The following is a 7,747-nucleotide window of genomic DNA, read 5'->3' as shown; positions in this document are numbered from 1 at the left end:
CTTTATATGGTACCACCATCTATACTGTTGCTCAGACAAAAAAAAAAAAAAAAAAGAAGTAAAGAAAAAAGGAGAGGAAAGAAAAAAAAGAAAAGAGAAAAGAAAAAACTATTGAACCTAACATTTTCCTTTCTTCACATTCAATCAAACATGAACCCTACTGATTAAACTCCAACTTCCATCTCAATCTGACGACTTATTTCCATCTTCCTTAGTATTAATCACCCTTTCCTCTTGCCTATATCTCTGCAGTAGCCCACTGACCATAACATATGCCAAGGCCATTGTTGGATCTCCTACAGATCCATTCTCCCCTGGCGGTCCAAGTGATCTCTTTGAAACACCAAACTGACCATGTCACTCCATGGCTGAAACCCATCTATGGATCCCCACTGTTTGGAAGATAAAATGAAAATCCATAGCAGGGTCTGCTCAAGCCTGTTTGCCCTGGCTTCTGACTTTATCCGCTGCCTCATCTCACTCTCGGCCACACAAATCCATCTCTGCTCCTTTGGACACACCAAATTCCTTTCCCTTCCAGGTGACATTCTTTTTCGTTCTTTTTTTTTTTTTGCCTCCTCCATTAGCCAAGTCATATTTATCATTTAGTTCTCAGTTTAGATGCCATTTCTTTAAAAGGATGTTCCCGTACCACTAGCTCTGCCTCTGCCTCCCCTGCCCACATCTCGGCTGAACATATTCATCCTCTTGCGTGTTCCTGTACTTGGTTGCACCTGTCATAGTTGCATCTATAAAGTCATTTTCACACCTTCTTACTGATGATGGCCTGGCGACTCTGTCAGGAGACTTTAGGTTTCATGGGGTGGGATCTACACCTTACTACATCTCCGAAGCTAACACAGAGCCATTTCATACATGGTGTTCGATAAAGGCCCGTGGAATCCACAAAATCAAAACAGCCTTTCTCTACACAGGCAGAAGTTAGGAACAGGCCTAAAACTCCTACCAGTTTCCATGCTGGCACAGAAGTCAGCATGGCCTCCTGGAATCCATGCCAGGACTGCATATCAGCTCACTTTCCTCTGCAGGGTCACCTCCTTTAAAGATACATTTTGCCTGTTGGTGACACGTTCCCCAGAGCTTCTACTCCCTCAGTAACCCAAACCCTTTGGGCAGGAGTACTCAAGCCCAACCCTCATAGAAAAACTTAATCCAGAAAAAATAAATAAATAAAGAGAAACCAGAACTAGAAAGCTGCCTTTATTATAGCTAAACTGTTGGCTTAACTTCCTAAAATACCGTTGAATTTTCTTTCTGCATACAGCTGTGTTTATAGAAGGCAATATCATGTATGTAAATAAATTCAGATGCCGCTCGAGTTATTTTAAAACAATCAGTCTAACACTAATCAGCTTACTCAGAGACATAATCTTACCCTAAAAACGTGACAAATCAGTACACAGTGTGCAGAGTAAAATGCATGAAGAGTAATGGGAATATAAACGTTAGAACGCTGCCAGTGTCAGAATTTGGGGCTGGCCATTCCAGATGCATCAGAGGAATGACCTTCAACTGCTGCATCGCCCACCTCATCCCAGCTTCCTGGAGATAAAAGATGAACATTCTAATTATTATTTAATCATTATGAATACATTTGTTCCCAAATTTCTACGAAAGCCACACCCTTTCCCACCACCATGCTTATGCTGTTTCCTTTGCCAGAAATCTGTAGAGCCTCTTCGTCTGCCAGAAAAACAGCCTCTGCTCCCAGGCCCACCTCGAACAGCCTCTCTTCTGCAGATTATATTGTTATGCCTCCTAATTCTTCTTATACCACCTTACATAATATGGATAGTAATTGCTACTAATTCCTAAAAGTCATTGAGCATTAACTATGTGTCAGACACTCTCAAAACCACGAAATGCATATTCATTCAATGAGTCCTCATCCTATGAGGTCCTATTATCATTATTTCATTTTACAGGTGAGGAAACTGAGGCAACGAGTGGTTAAGAGCCTACCAAGCTCACACAGCTAGTAAATGGCTAAACCAGTGATCCAACTGGTTCCCTTCTGACCACAGCTGCTATTTATCAATTGGCCAATACCAGGTTGTATGTTATACTTATTTCCAAGTATCTAAATTTGAAGAGAGAAATTTGGTTGTTTTAGATATGTGGAAACAGTCTACGGCCATGCTACTCTGAACAAGCCTGATCCTATCTAATCTCGGAAGCTAAGCAGGCTCGGGCCTGGTTAGTATTTGGATGGGAGACCACCTAGGAAGACCAGGTGCTGTAGGCGTAAAAAATAAAATAATAAAAAATAGGGATTGTAAACTGACAAGGTCCTTGCAATCTGTGAGGTCAACCAAGGGTTGCCTCACCTAAAAAAAAAAAAAGAAAGAAAGAAAGAAAAAAGAAAGAAAAGAAATAGATATGTGGAAACAGAGGCTCAGAGAGACAATGTAATTTGCTATTCTCTTATTTCTCAGATAATAAGGGACAGGGCTGGATCTAAACCTACCTCTCCCCATTTGTCGGCTTTCTTTCTCACACACGCACACAAAAAAGTCAGAACCTTAGTCCAATCTCCCTCTGGCTATTTGTGCAAATAACTCCATCTTGAGGGCAACTGCTAGCACATGATAGCTGAGCAACAATATGCTTTTGTTATTGTTTTGTTTTTAATGGGTACCACGTGTGATGCAAAGAAACTCCTGTGGTTTCTCTTGAGGAATTTACAGTCTACACGAGGACAAATGCCCATGCGTTAGTAAGAGAGCAAGTGACTACTAAGACTTTTGTGCTCAAGAGCCCCACAGGTTTTCAGAAGAGGGAGATTGGAGGGCTAGAGGCGTCTGCGCGGGTCACTGGTGAGAGGGACAGACTGGGGTTGCAATCCCAGCTCTCCTTGTTCCTGCTGAGTGACCTTGGCCAAGTTTCTACACACACCTGAGCCTTTGTTTCCTCATTTATGAGAATAACCTCTTCCTTGTTGTTGTTCTGAATAGGAGTAAATGGGGAAAGTGCCAATGCCTGGCGTTGGGTAGGCACAAATCAATTATGGTCTCTCTCTCTCTCTTTTTTTTTTCCTTTCCTTAAGCTTTTTGCCACTGCCAAGGGCATTCTAAATATTCATGTGTGTTCCCTTGTAGGACCCTCAGGAAGCCCATCACTCCCCATGTGGCAGCCTCTTAGAACCTTTTGAAGGTGATTTCATTTTTTATAGGGCAGGTTCACCTGTTTTTTGGAACTTCAGACATGTCAGGGACTCTTCAGAACTAGCCAGGAAGCAGTACTTACTACTCAGTCAATCCTAGTAATCTTCATAGCATGGGCCCGAAAGGATGGGAAGAATATTTATCAAAGCTACTCTTACTATTACCATCACTATTATGGTGCTATTATAATTATTGTTAGTACTAGTCTTGAATACTATTATGATTCTGATATTATTACTATTTCTATTTATACCACTACTAATACTACGACTACTACCATCATACTGTTATAAACCCTCCTCTTCCTACTACTATTTTTACAAATACCACCACCATCCTGCCAGTAATACTGCACCTAGAAGCTATTCGTTCTTTTGTTATGATTACTAGGTACCAAGTATTGTACTAAAACTTTACATGTATGTTTCATTTAACCCTCATAAAAGTTCTGTGACATAGGTATTTCTATTGTTCTCATCTGATGGATGAATAAATCAAGGCTTAGAGACTAAGCGAGGATCTCAAGGCCCACCTTGATGAGCAGCGGGACTAAGACTCACACCATTTCTCTCAGAGCCCCAGGCCATGCTCTTTCTACATCCCTATGCTGCTTACAGCCATCTCAGTTTGGACAATTTGTTTTTGATTTTCCCCTTTTTCTGTGTTCTTGTGTAGGGAGATGAGAAGTCCACCCAGTGGGGAAGGACAATGACTGGACAGAGAGCTTTGGGGTAAACAGGAAGCTCACACAAAGCAGTCAGCCAGCCAGCCTGGGCAGCTTGTCTCCTGACTTTGGCCTTTGTCATCCTCCTCACATCCCCTTGAATGAGCAGTTCCACACCTGAGATAATCTGTGCAATGACATTTCCAGGTAGGTTTTTGCTGTCACTTGGATAACCAGGAAGAGAACTATAGACTGGGCTCATACACAGATCAAAGAAGATGGGTAATAAACATCATGCAAAATCTTTGTTGCTTGAGTCCTCTTTGCCCATCTTCCTATCCATACACCCTGCATTGAACAGACTTGTCCTGTATATTCATGAAAAAAACAAAAGGACTTTACTGTTCCACCTTAATTCCGCAGCACAACTAGTGAATGCATCTGTTCATGCACTCAGTTAAACAACTGCTTCTTCCCTAAATATGTAGAAGGACACAATTCATGCCGGGGCCATAATGTTTAACAAGACAGAGCCTTTCTTTACTCTTGAAATTATCCTTGCTCTCATGGAGGTTGTATTCTAGAGGGGAGGTGATTAAAAAAGAAAACAGAAAAACTAGGTAATCATAAAACTGTGGTAAAAGCTCAGAAGGAAATAAAAGAGGATAAAAGAAAGACAATAAGAGAGGGTAGGACCAACCATAAATAGGGTGGTAGGATGGGCCCTCTCAGAATTCACCATTTAAGGCGAGCTTTGCAGTAAACGAAGGGGCCAACTAAAGCACATTTCCAAAACAACAGAGGGGGCAGCATCTGCAAAGCCTTCGAATTGAGAAAGAGGTTGATAGTTTTCAAGGACTGAGAAAATCCAGGATTCTGGAGCATAGAGAATGAGTGGAAAGTGCTGTAAGAAGAAACTGGAAGGTGATACACGATAGTATGCTGGTGGGCATGGTCCAGTAAGGAAAGAAAACAAAATGGCGACGGAAACACAGAGGAGATCTTGTTAAAGGTGAGCATGGTGACTTTCTGGCCTCTGTCTCTGATTCTTGGGTCCTCATTTGTCTATTGCTTCTGATGCTCCATAAGCTTTGAGTGGTGAAAGCTAAAGAGAGCATCGGCTAAAAAAGGAACTTTCTGACTTGGAAGTCAAAGACGTTAAGGCAGCTCTCTCAAGACTTTGTGTTAAAGTTGGCCATCAGACAAGCACAGGCTGGGTAAGATTCTCAGACTTTTTTCTTCATTTTGCCTATGACCAAGCTCAGATTTTGATGTAGAAAAGTCCAGTGGATCTCCTGGCACACAATAAGCACAAAATCAATATGTATAAGTGAATAAATGAATGAATTAACCTAGCCCCATCTGGAACAGGGAGACATAGGATGAGTAGTATCCTTATCCTAGCTGATAAGAGTTTGAGCTAGATAAGTTCAGGATGGGCTCTGTAGATTTGGTCAGTTTGAGACCACATCCTAATGACCGGCTAAGTCAAGAAGGGTCAAATAGGTTATCGGGTCCCATACGGAAGTTCAGGAATGTTGCCTCAGGAGATCTGTAAGATGCCATTGTTGATTTCACAATCTAAGCCTTCCGAATCTGTTCAGTGTGAGCACATGAAGACTTGAAGCAAGGGGAGAGTCAGAGTTGGCTTGACTCTGAGAGAGCCATCTCCACCCCTTTTGGTACCAGACTTGGGCCAAAACCAAGACCTGAACCTTTACAAGGCAAAGAACCTCCTCCCTGATGACAGCTCCCTTCACCTTCACCACAAGCCAGCACCACGGGCCCTGTACATGCTGTGTAGAAACCCTCCACTTCACTGAAAAACTCACCCTCCCACATTCTGCTAACAGTGTTCTCATTTCCCACCTGTTTGTTTTTTTCAAAGTGCTGCCACATATCCTAGTTGAGGAGCAGGAAAAAAAAAAACAAAACCCAAAACTCAACAAATCTGGAATCTTTAATTCTAATGAAAACTCTATACATTAAGTTATTTTGGATTACAGTAAAAATGATGTTGATATTACATGAATTCAATGAGAGCTAAGATAGAGCTGGGGAAAAATAGTTTCCTAAGATACTGGGTCAAAGTTTGACAACTTCTCCCCATCCTATTTCTCATTCTGAAGGACGGTGGGTATAAATAACCAGATGTTCACTATGAAAGGGATAGGAGTAGATTCTTTCAGTATGTAAACTCAGGCTCCTGGGTGGGGAAGATATTTGGGGATAGGCCATGGATTCTTCTAGGAAAAAAAATAAAAAACACGATGTCTTATCACCATAGACAATAGGCAGCTCTCAACCATTGGCACATCCTATCATGTGATTCTCCCTTAAAGTCAAAAAAGATGTCTATCAGCAGTTTACTTTATGACATGGTTATCCAACACAGGCTAATAATAACAATCAAAGAATGAGAGCTGGCCTGATGAACTCCCTCCCTCCTTTCTTTCTTACTTTCTTTTAATTGAGGTTGACAACTATTAGGATATTGACCGATGTGTACTCAAGTCCTGAAATTCCTAGATTCATATGATATTGAATTTTTGTGTTTTCAAGTAGGGGGTTCATAGAAAATGTAGAATCCCTCTAAGGGGGTATGGCATAAGGATTAGGAACATCACTTTGATCTAGAGCCAAGTTCAAATTCTGGCTCTGTAACTTTGAGTCGGTGACTTAACCTCTTTGAGCCAGTCTCCTAATCTATAGCATAGCAAAAATGGTTGTATCTATTTTGTAGGATTGTGAGATGCTTTAAATAACATAATCCCAAGTATTATTGGAATGATGTCAGAGTCACATCATTGAAGCTAACAGAACTTAAGCTTTCTCTTACATAGGCCCCTTCCAAGACCTATTGAATGTTTATAGTATTTGAAAGCTTATTAAATTTGTATTGAATGTTTATAGTATTTGAAAGCTTATTAAATTTGTAATTTTAATCTTCTCATTCTAAATAAATATTCACTTTCATACCTAATTTTTTATTTATAATGTTGTATTATTTTTCTTAAAGAGAGTCCTAAATTACATAAGCTTCAGGCCCCATAAAAGCTGTACAGAGTTCAGCTCAGTACCTGGCATGTAGACACCATGCCCTAAATGGCAGACGACAGTAATTCCACTAATTTTTTTCAGAGTTTTTTAATATATTTTATATTAATAAGTTAGAATACATAATGGCAATTCAAATAAAAGAATATATAACCTGATTATTATTAGTGACAGCATTTAAAAATATGATCACCACATCTACAGGAAGCTAAGTGACTGGTAAATTTTTCATTGGATATTCTGGTGACTTGTGGCTAGAGTCACAGAATTTCTTTAAAGTCCCTAAAATAAAGATAGATGACTAATGAAAAGGGCAGGGGGAAAAAACGAAAGGATTCCTAATCCTCAATGTCTAGTTAGTCATTTTTCCATAGATCAATCTATCCGGACTTTTTCTTAGTAGTACGTGTCCCTGTAACAACAGTTGCCGAGGGGCCCAGGAGCACCCCTCACCCGCCCGGGGTACATTCAGCTATTTCTCTGTCTCTCCATTGTTTCTCACAATTGGAGTCTGAGAGGCTGTCATCTGCCCCACTCTCCTCTATACTGTAGTCTCTTTTTTCTGCAGCGTTGAACTCTGGAGAAAACATTGGTAAAAAATGTGAATACTTCAGTGCACATTAGAACACTCTTTGTTTAAACTCACTCCCACCCCATTTCTGTGCATGATGTCTGGTGAGGAGGAAGGAAGGCGTGAGCAGAGGGACACGGCCCGGTTGCATATTTAAAATTCCATCAGTTCGATTTCTTTAATGCAATATGGTCATTTTTAATCTTGCTCTGTTTGATAAATACCTGCATTTCAAGTAATTGTTAAGATCGTGTCTGTTTTTATTAGAAC

General features: G+C 40.5%; 1 pseudogene; it reads left to right on the top strand.

Moving 5' to 3' along the window:
* Positions 1–2,147: 2,147 nt before the first annotated feature.
* On the top strand, positions 2,148–2,266 carry LOC120580978 (uncharacterized; annotated as a pseudogene).
* Positions 2,267–7,747: the final 5,481 nt, after the last annotated feature.

The sequence above is a fragment of the Pteropus medius genome, unplaced genomic scaffold (genome assembly GCF_902729225.1).
Source record: "Pteropus medius unplaced genomic scaffold, Ma_sr-lr_union100, whole genome shotgun sequence".
NCBI classification, from domain to species: domain Eukaryota; kingdom Metazoa; phylum Chordata; class Mammalia; order Chiroptera; family Pteropodidae; genus Pteropus; species Pteropus medius.
Note: the sequence above shows the minus strand (reverse complement) of the source record. Positions and strands in the feature narration are given on the sequence as shown.